This window comes from Dromaius novaehollandiae, chromosome Z (assembly GCF_036370855.1).
Source record: "Dromaius novaehollandiae isolate bDroNov1 chromosome Z, bDroNov1.hap1, whole genome shotgun sequence".
Lineage (NCBI taxonomy): Eukaryota > Metazoa > Chordata > Aves > Casuariiformes > Dromaiidae > Dromaius > Dromaius novaehollandiae.
Window position 1 is genome coordinate 16,922,298 of NC_088132.1, and position 10,687 is coordinate 16,932,984.

General features: G+C 38.1%; 1 long non-coding RNA gene across 1 annotated transcript; it reads left to right on the forward strand.

The window, feature by feature from the left end:
- The first annotated feature begins 40 nt into the window (after positions 1 to 40).
- Positions 41 to 10,650, forward strand: LOC135325165 (uncharacterized). Its single transcript, XR_010386344.1, has 4 exons — positions 41 to 370; positions 4,606 to 4,736; positions 8,061 to 9,608; positions 9,984 to 10,650. It is a non-coding gene; the product is annotated as an uncharacterized LOC135325165 (long non-coding RNA).
- The last annotated feature ends 37 nt before the right edge of the window (positions 10,651 to 10,687 follow it).

Sequence of the window (10,687 nt, forward strand, 5' to 3'; positions counted from 1 at the left end):
GAGGTGGGAAGGGCGGAAAAAGGTGCGAGTCGTGCGCGGGGGGGGCCGAAGTGCTGCCGCGGGTCCCTGCCGAGGGGCGGCGGCGGCCGCTCCCTGAGTAAACGTTGTCGCTACCGGCTTTCGCCGCCAGGTGTGCGTCGGGTTTTTGTCGCAAAACTGAAGTTATCAACTGTTAAGGTGCGTTCGAGGTGCAGCTATAATGTCATTAGCAGTCTCTTTATTCACTTCTGTTCCCTGTTTATCCCCTGAAGTATTCCCTACTTCATACCACAGTAAAGTGCGTTCATCAGTAAAGCGCTGATTTAAGGAGCAGAGGAAGAAAATGGCCTGTTTGTGCTTGCTTTCAGAGGGAAGACCGTTGTGATACATCGTAAGTTTTTTGTTGAAGAAACAAAACTGTTTATACCTGCCTGGGGTTTTGAGAACAGCTTACTTCTACTGTAACTAGGAACGGTTTAGGTGTTCTTTTTTTTGTTTGTTTTTTTAGTTAATTTTAAGTAAATATCCTAACTCTTCCAGCAGTCTGAAAAAATGCAGTTCCATTCAATTTAAACGAGCTTGCATATATTTTTAACCTAGGAGTATTGTGACATTAAAATTATATTCCACATTTCAGGCAACTTCAGAATATAAATGGTTATGCATTTAATGAATTCTGTTAGGATTTAATGCTAATTTTTACAGCTTAAATATTTTAAAATGCACAGAGCAAGAAGTTCCTGTTCTTCTGTGAGATATACACAATGTAGCTTTCTTCCCCCCCCCCTTCCCTAAAGCTACAGAAACAGTCCAGAGGAACTTCCTAGAACTTGCATTAAATGTGTGTACAAACCATGGCAGGATTACAACTCATGTATGTTCCATCTAGGTGCAGAATATAAATTAGCAAAGAAAGGAGTAATCAGTGTCAAATGTGTGTGACACCTATGCTTGGTGTATTATTCTGCCTTTTATAATGTGTTGTTGTTCTTTATCATTTCTTGCCATCACCAACCATAATTAAGGCTGGCTTTCAATTCTAAAGAAATTAAATTGTTGGAATTAACCAAGTGTGGAGACAAAAATTATAGTCTGGCCATTGGCTTATAAACATTGATAGGAGTATTGGGTAGGACCCCCAGAACTCCTTGTATTAAACAGTATCTCATTAACGTTTCCAGTACTGGTCTGAAAATATATGACAACGGTCAGTATCTCTCAGTACTGAGTCTGATGTTTCACGTTACAACAAAAATTACTGTTTTCCAGAAAGAGTCTTTTAGCTCAAGATTCAGATGTAGTTTTCAAACACGTTTCTGCTAATGTAGTGATCTGTCAGTGATTCTTACCATTGGTATTTATTCATTTTCTAAACACAAATGTTTTTATGAAACTTTTGCAAAAAGTCTGAGGAGACATTTTTCCCACAGAAAATAGGAAGAAAGTATCAAAAAAGAAAACTATTTTCCCCTTCTTAGTGGCAAAACAAAAATAAAAGTGAGGAAAAAGGAAAAAATCAGCTATTGCTGTGGTGCAGAATTACTCAACACTTTTATTTCAAGTCTTTGTATGAAGTTGAAAACAAAAATTTTGTGATGTTTTGAAAATGCTTGTGACTCTTAAAAATCATTTTCACTTGGCCATGCATAGTTTTATGGAAGCATGCTTCAAAGATACAGACATTGAAAACGTTGTGGTAGGGCATATTTCCTACTAGAGAGACTTGGCAATCTAGGTCCCTATCCAACTTGCACAGTCAGTTTACCATATGGAAGAAGTCTGACTTCAACCAGACTGCTTATAATGGTAAACACTTCCAAGGATAAAGGCCCTGATGCAAGATTCTGCATACACCTGTGAAAGTCAGTATTTTTACCGACAGTTACCCACCAGTAGTTTTACTGCAGTGATTAGTGTTCACTTGAATAAAAATACTTGCTTAAGTTTCTGTTTATCTAAATAATGTTTGCCAATCTTCAGAAAGGAACGTGATACTGAGAAGTCCTGTTCTTTAACTTCACTGATGTTTAATATGTGCATACAGTTGTTATATATAGAATTAAAACATACTCAGCCATAAAGATGTAGTGAATGACAGCAACAGTCAAGGAAGGGGGAAATACAGAAGCTTTTGGTGTGATTCACAAAATGAAATCTGGTGCAGAGAACTGAAAGGTACACCTGGCTACATTTAAATCTAAGTGCATACAATACAAGTTTTTGTGGATAGAAGGATGCATGGAAATTTCTCGGATATATGAATGATGGGTGGCTATGTAAAATATGAAAAATAGAGACTAGAATAATTATGGGAGGGGGTTAAAAATGGATAAATGTTGGCACATTAAGAAGCAGGGAGAGAGAAAAGCTGTAAGAGAAGATCAGGAAAATGGCAGAGGAGAGCCGAAAAAAGAACTAAAATTAATAGATGAATTTAAATACAGATTGCTGATAGTAGAACTGCCTAGCAGTGATAGAATATAGCATCCAAGTGCATGGGAGTGGTGGCTTGTGTGACCTGCAAGAAGGTAGCACGTGACTCCTTGGTGACTAGCAAGCCATCTGTGCAGCAGTGATCCAGGGGAAACATTTCCTGTTATGTTCCAGTTCTGCACCAGATGGCAGTACTGCACTTGCAGGCAGCGACTGACTTTTTTTAGTTCGGCTTCACTGGGCAAAACTGTCGTTTATCAGTCTTTCAGTGGTATATCTAATGGAATGTCATTTTCCTTCAAAACAACTTAGCAGATGTATCCTCCACCACCTCCAACCTCTGCAGTCAAGTCAACTATTTTGGGCTGTCTAGATTTTTTTTCCAGCTCCTGAGCCAAAAGATATTCCAGACTGCAGTAGACTGCTGTCTTGCAAAGGTTGGTAACTGTGGAGGTGTAATATGTTTGGCCAGATGATACTGATTTCCTAGAATAAAGGATGGCGGGGCAGTTGTGGCTTAGTGGTTAGGAAATGGGACTGGTTTCTGAAGAAAGAAATAAGGATTTTTGGAGCAGCAGAGAGAGCGGAGGCTAGTATGGTGTTGTATGGCGTTAAAGAGCCACTCTGGTTTACTCCTGCGGAGGTGAGAAGAGTTGCTCTGGGGGAGACAGGTTTGAGCTACACCAGACTCCAGGCACCAGACAGCCCGTCTGTGACAGGGGCTGTAGCTCCTGCCTCTTTTTGCTGATGCTTGCTGCTCCAGGCATGGGCTGAATGGTATTATTTCACTGATACTGCCAATATTTGTGGCAACCCTTGGGGCTCATCCTATTCTAAATCCTGCGCCCGGCTGCCATGGAAAACCAGAAACACCTTGACAAGCCACAGTCAAATCTAGAGAGACTATCTGCCTTGCTCAGCTGATTGGTACTTATCCTACCCCTTCATCAGTGCCTTGCTCACACTGTTTCAAATGCATAATGAGGGAGCGAGAGCTGGGTTGAAATGGTACTGTTAAGTCTGCCTTGGTGCTGTGTTGTGTTGTTGATGTGCTTCATCAGTTGAGAATCCTTGTCCTGTGGAGTGCAGTACAGCAGCGTAAAATGTAAATTGTGAAACTGTGCTCAGGCATAGGCTCTTGTTCAAGGGTTCCAGGCTATGGCCTGGAACTACCAATCTGTTAAGTCATGATATGGGCTACACGGAATTATATTAAAATATGAAACATACAGTGTCTTTAGCATCAAATACTGCATTGTTGGGTCATCAGCAGTTTTGAAGGTAGGCAATGTTTCATTAGTCTAAAAAGCTGTAGGGATTGCTGCTCTTGCAAAATACCCACACAAAATCATAAAGATGTTTTGTAGTAATACAGAAATGGCAGTCATTTGCCAGGTAGTAATGTCTCCTTCATTCTTGTCATCTTTTTAAAAAATATTTAAATGATAATTATGTATTTTCTCCTAAAATAGTTGGTCAAAAAATTAGATGTTAGAAATACTGTATTTGGTGCTTAATTGAAAAAATTAAGTAACCTATAACAGGAACCATAGCTAATATGAAAAAGGACAGTTTGTGTACCTCTTGTATATAGAATGCTATACTCTCCTTTTCTGGGCTTTGCCTTTAGTCTTCTTTTTAAGACTCAAAATAGAGCTGAGTGTGTTATCAGGGATTTATTTCTCTTTCCTCCTGCCTGTTTTCTGGAAATTTTTTGTTGCCTGTTATGATAACCATCCATGTGACTTTGATTCCTAACCTGCCATTATAGCTACGATTGTCCTATTTTATAATCCTAATACCTGAAACTCTGCAGCAGTTAGTTCAATGACAGGTAAAACAGGAAACGAAAAGCATTCAGGTAAGCATACATGATATTTGAGCCTCAGTCAAACTTTATAGAACTCTATGTAACATGCAATTATGATTTTAAAGTTGACTTCCATATAAATAAGAAGCGATAGTAATTCATCCTTTGCATAACACCTTGCTTGGAGATGCTTGCTTTAGGGTCAGATGACTAATGTTGCTAATGCAGCACTCTCCTGAAAGCCATAACTGGGCCACATTCACACAGATTTGTCAGTGTAATTCCATTAATGTCACTGAGGCCACATCACAGATAAAATATACTCTCCTCTGATTTGTTACCTGTCCTAAATTACACATTAGGAGTAAAATATTTCTGACTAGGTGTAAATGGGAAATAACTGTAACTTGTGCCGATATGGATGCTTACTGCTAAACAAAATGAGATTTTTACAAGACAAGAAAGAGAAGGGAACGTGGTTAGAAAATCAACTGGAAGAAATGTGGGAAAGAAGGTAAGCATTCTTTCTGTTATCTTTATATGTAGTGCACATGGATGAATCAGTTTCAGTTTTACCATAATGATTTGGCTGTAAAACAATTCATTATCTGTTTCAGCTTCATACACCAAATGAAGAAGGAAGCAAATTGTGCTAGAATCTCCCCCCCCCCCGCCCCAGAGATACCCTCTCAAATTAATATTTGGAAAAGAGCTTGTATCCTAATTGATTCACACTTCAGCATACATCTAACTGGAAAGGACATTAACAAAATTAAATTCCAAAATATGTCTTAACATTTTCCAAAATGCTCAGCAAATGTACAGCAAATGCTTATTTATCCCCTTATAACTTTGAAGCTACTGAATCAAAAACAGTTAAAGAACTTTAAAGAGGAAAAAAATTAATCCTCCAAAATCATAGTATTCAGGAGACTGGTTTCCTCATTTTACCGTAGCAAATTGAGCTGAGCCTCTTCCTTACCGTAACTAGAAGCACGCTTACTGAAAATATGCATGACTGCAGGATATCTTAATCTTATGTTAATTAGTTCTTTAATCCTTTTTTGTTTTTTAATCCTAATTTTGTTCAGCAAAAAATCCAGTTTTAAATCTTTCTTATGTTAAGGCCAAAAAAATTATTAGATTACTTGAAGATTTTTTTTTAAGTTCTCTTAATATTTTACTTTTGAGAAAAGGAAGTAAATGATAGATCCAGTGAGCTTTGAAAATCCAAGCATGTACGTAGAGTGAATATAAAGCTACATAGCTTTGACCCAGCATTTTTGTTTACCATAAGGGAAGTCCCAGTGTTACCAAATCCCCTTAGTCACGTACTTATCAGTAGTGAGTTTAATAAAGCTACTCATAAACTAGCTTCCTCTTCATGCTGGGAATGTTTTCAGTCTTGTGTTGTTCTTACTGGAGTGACACTCCTCAGACCTGTGTCATTGGGCTTTAAAAATGTTTTTGTGTCTGGTTTGTAGCTTTATTTTTAATGTACAGTATCTAACTGAATAGTTAAATTTGCCCTTTACAGATGTCATATTTTTTATGAAACAATGTAGATCTTACTAAAGTACTACCTGAATTAGTCATCCTGGTTACCTTCATTCCTTGCACCAGTTGCCACCAGCAGTGTGCCACTCACCTTAACTGCATGGACGAACCTGGATGGGCAGATCAAATTCCTAACCATCAAATTCCTGATTTTTTTAATCAAAATCTTAATTTCAGTGTTAATTTTGGTGGCAGCATCTACAATTGGACAGGTGCTCCCTGGATAACACAGTACAGAGCAGATTTGTTTCTCTCTGTGACTTTAAAGTGAAATATTTCCTAAAGGAATATGCTGATGCATCATGCTTGCTTGGGGTTATGATTGCCCAGCTTGTATTTGCTGATGTAGTTTTTCTGTTTCAAAAAAGATTCTTGCATTATAAGTGCTGAAAGTGCTAATCAGGTGAGATCTACACCCATTAGATTCTCTTCTTCCTTTTTTGCTGAATTTGAAATATAATTGCTAGAAAGCATTTTTTCACTTAAGAAACAGCAGAACAGAGAAGTGTTTCACATTTCATTTTTTATTTATGCTGTTCTTCTCATGTCATCATGTTTTGTGAGTCTAACAGGGTTCTTCAGTGTATGAACATGTTTGATCCTTCAGAGGGGTTCCCTCACACTTTCCTCTCACCTCTCTTCTGGCTTGCAGGGGGAAAACAGGAATAGGGAGGTACTGAAGCAATACTGTTTTCCCTGGATTCTAAGCTGGAGATTGGATTCCCATTAGTACATTTCCTAGTTGTACTGTGAACAGACTCTCCATCTCCTTCTCTCTGCTGATATGCAATTTATTGTTGCTATACTGTGGGGGTGCCACTCCTGTTTTGCCACTGGAAGATTTTGGGGTACCTACTCTTGAAGATTTGCTGGTCTAAAGAGCTGTCAGCATGCCAACCAGTTAAGAAGCAGGTGTGATAGTAACAAATGCAGTAGGAATACCTGAACTGAATATGCAAGAAGGAAAAACAAGATGGGAATAAGGTGTCTCTAAAGGATATGGGGCATATCCCTGCATGCTTCCTGGCCATACCCACTGAAAAAGTGGTATTTTGCCTGCTTGAATTAGTTGAGTGGCCTACTCCCTACAATATTACTGATTTAGCATCTTTGCATAGCCCAAAAACCCTGCTGGTTTCCCAGTCACAGCTGAGGATATGGGTATGTTTTGAAGTTATTGTTTGTATGAGAAATGATTCTTTATTGGAATACTTTCTTGACAATCATTAACCGTGTTCCACTCTTCAAAGGCAAATCCAGTTTTCAGATGAATTAGACCAACTCTTAGTGCTATCTTACGGAAGTCAGAAAAGTTTACACAACTTTCAGGCTATTTATAATTATTTATAAATTATATAAATATATATTTATATATATATATAAATATATATATATAGATTATACTATATATAATTATTTATAATTATAATTTTCTGAAGACTGAAGTGTTCAAAGCAAGTCTTTTTGACAAATTTTAGTGCCTTATTGTGACAGAGATAGCTATTTTGGTTCTATACTGATACTTTAAAGGATAATTTATGTTCAGGGCTGACTGCAGATTTTTAAAAGATTCAGCAGTGTTTCCCATAGTTTTGCTACTCAAAGCTGAGCTGCATTTTTTTTGTTATTAATGTCTGTCTAGATCGTTACTGTGAAATTTGTAGAGGTACTTCTCCTTTCCTCTGTGGTCACAGATGCTGGTATCATGTTGGGCTCTGGTTACTCTACAGCAGTCCCTGTGCGTATTAGAAGGATTTCTTGAGAATTGGTTATGGTGTGAGGCATGGCCTAGTAGATACCAGTTGACTGCACTGTTTAGCCCTTGTGATGATGAAGACAGTTTTGTCAGGTGTTAACTTAAATCACTGATCTGTTTGAACTGTAGTCTTTAATTATGTTCCACAGAAATAATTTCACACATGTAACACTGCATATAAATACCATATATAACTAATACACTATATATGTTAGGTATATTGTAATATAATATAACATAATGTGACTAATCCCTATTCTCCCAGGGAACTATTGAAGCCCTGTAATACAGTATTGCCATTGTTAGTAACAGGCCATAATCTTTGTACTGAGTTTTCAAGGCCTCAGGACTGAGGCTTGTCAGGCTTGCTCTGTCTGAACTTTTTTTTTGATAAGCCTGTAGCTTTGTTTTACTTGGTTTAACTGTTACAGCAATTTCTCTGATTCATCAGTGTCTGTGGCTAATTTGTTTTACTTTTATTACCTTTTATGGTACTACCATGATTTTATGACTAACATGATGTAGCGTAGAGAAATAAATGTCTGCTAAATAGCAGAGGAGGCCTTGAGAAGTGGAGCCACAGGATGCAGCGTACAAGCATGAGATGGTAAGAGATGGGGCACAGGTTTGGCGTTGGAGACACACAGCTAAAAACAACTCACCAATGATCAGTTAAAGAAATGCAGAGCTGGACATAACTGGTTTTAGAGGTAACAAAGAAATAGTATCTAGCATATGTAAAAGATGCTGTATATAGTAAATTCAGATGTAATGTGGAGCTGCAAAGTTTAAAAGCAGAGCAGCAAAGTTTAAAGCATTAGAAAACATAAGAATAGTCCTGAGTAGATCAAAGGTAGGTAAGAAAAGAAGGAAGGATGAATGAGGAGGAAGAGAAAGAAACCATCAGCATAATACTCCTCCTCATGAAGTACTGCAGGTGCTGACAATTCATCATAACACCCTTCCTCGCACCAGAATGAAACCACCGATCTTAGGGCTCAGAGGAACAGGGGCAAAGGGTGAACGTAACATCAGGAAAGGGAGTAGAAACTGCAAATTGTGTGCAACAATTTTAAATGTATTATTATTGAAATTTCTGCATAGACATATTCTTTCTTTTTCTGTAATGATTAAATCTGGACTATAATGATTCTTGGATTAGACTGTTAGGATTTCAGTTATACTAACAATAAATTCTTGGCTTATATATAAGGTGCGTTTCCTCTTTGCCCATAAACAAAATTTTGCTTGTCATTAAATTTAGTCCAGTCTGTATTCTTCTTTAAACATACTGAGGCTAAATGCACCTCTGCATATAGCGCCATTAAGGTACTTGTTTGAAAACAGTGGAGAAAATGTGCAGCAAAATGGAATGTGGCTATCCAAGGCTGCCTTCCTGTGCTCCAGCACACTCAGGAAGGGTGTAATAGTCCTGTGCGTAAGCTGCTGTCATTTCTCAATATGGAAATTGTTTGCACATTCCATTTCTGTATGCAGTATGAAATAAGTTTCAGTAACTCAAGCACTATTGAAACTCAGACTTGTCTGTAATGTCAGATTGAATGGTGAAGTACAACCAGAAACTATATACCAGTAACAAAGAGGGCATTTGTTAAGGTCAGCGCAGTCATTAATCAGTGAGTCAATAGACTGAGAAGAGGGACAAAGATGGAAAATTAATTTCTGTAGACAGAATACTCACTATATAATTTTCAAATGCAAGTATAAAATTTGCAGGTGAGCACATAAATACTGTTGCCCAAAGTGTATGGCAAAAACACAGTAAAGCATTCTAGCAGCTATCACATTCCAAATCCAGCTCTGCATCCCTCTGTTTTGAAAGGGATCCAGCCCATAGAGAATGGGAATAGCAGTGGCTGGTGCTGTGGTTCTGACTGAATGGAACGGTTCTCCTCATCTTCCTTTCTAGGGCTGATGCTATAGGACTTCAGAGGATCTGGATCCAAGTCTGTGAACAAAACAAATCTTTGTCAAGCATCTTAGTCTTCGAATACTGCACATGGCACCTGCACAGCAGTGCTCTGAATTAATAGAAAACATGATGGTTTATGGGTAGGTATTTGAGTGACTTCTCAACTGTCTGCTGGTTTATGGCCCCCTACAAAATTTTAGCTGTATACTGTGAATGCCAGTACTTGGTCCTTACGGCACAGGGACCAAAGAGATTTGCATGTCCAATGTATCCTTCAGTTAACCATTTGCACCCTGTGCATGCAGCCTTGGATGAGTTTTGAATTTTCTTTGTATTATACCCTGTAAATGTACTCACTACTAAACTGTTCTTACAACAACCCAGAATACATTCTGGTGCCTCAACAGACTAATGTCCTGAGTAAATATTCTTATTTGGGGGTTGCTTTGTTTTGGGAACGTTGTGGGAGAGATGTTACTGTCAGATTGTTTTTAATTTGGAGTTTTATCCTTCAGTAGGCTCTGGAAGTGGCAGGGAATTCAGCTGTTGAAAGGAATTTGGACTGCTGCTTTGTCTATGGAAAAGCAGCAAATAGCCCCTGAACTTTATGGCCATCCTCTATGCTGCACAGACATCCAAACTTCAGTTCTGTTGGGGCTGTCGACTTTAACGTAAGTGGGCTCCATCATACAGGGTATTGTCCGTTTGGGGAATGGGGAAGGATATGATTCCACTATGAAGCAGTATCTTCCTGTTTCTTTTTTTTTTTAAAAAGTTCCTAAGTGATGTATCACACTGTTCTGTTTAGGTACCCACCGTGATTTGAAGGCAATTTGTAATCCAAAAGCAATGCAGTTTTGTCATTCTGTATATTCCTATGAAATTACATGTGTGTACAAATGAAAGTAAAAGCAGTTCTTGCTTTCAGTTTACTTTTGCATTCATGGCTTTCAAGAATAGAAAAGCATTACAGGATACTCCCCTGACTCTTTCCAGCTAATTCACGAAGAACCAGATTTCCTTTTTTTGTCTTACCGGAAGAATTAGGAAATGTAGACTTAGCTCCTTCTGTTAGAATTTCCGATGGTCTGGGAGAAATAGGGATTTCGTTATTAATGTTTCCGTACCTTAAGGGTCTCTAATTCTGTGACCAAAATGTGAAATACGATGTCATCCCTCCGATCAGTGTTGTAATTTATCTTTTCCTTTAACTTTTTAA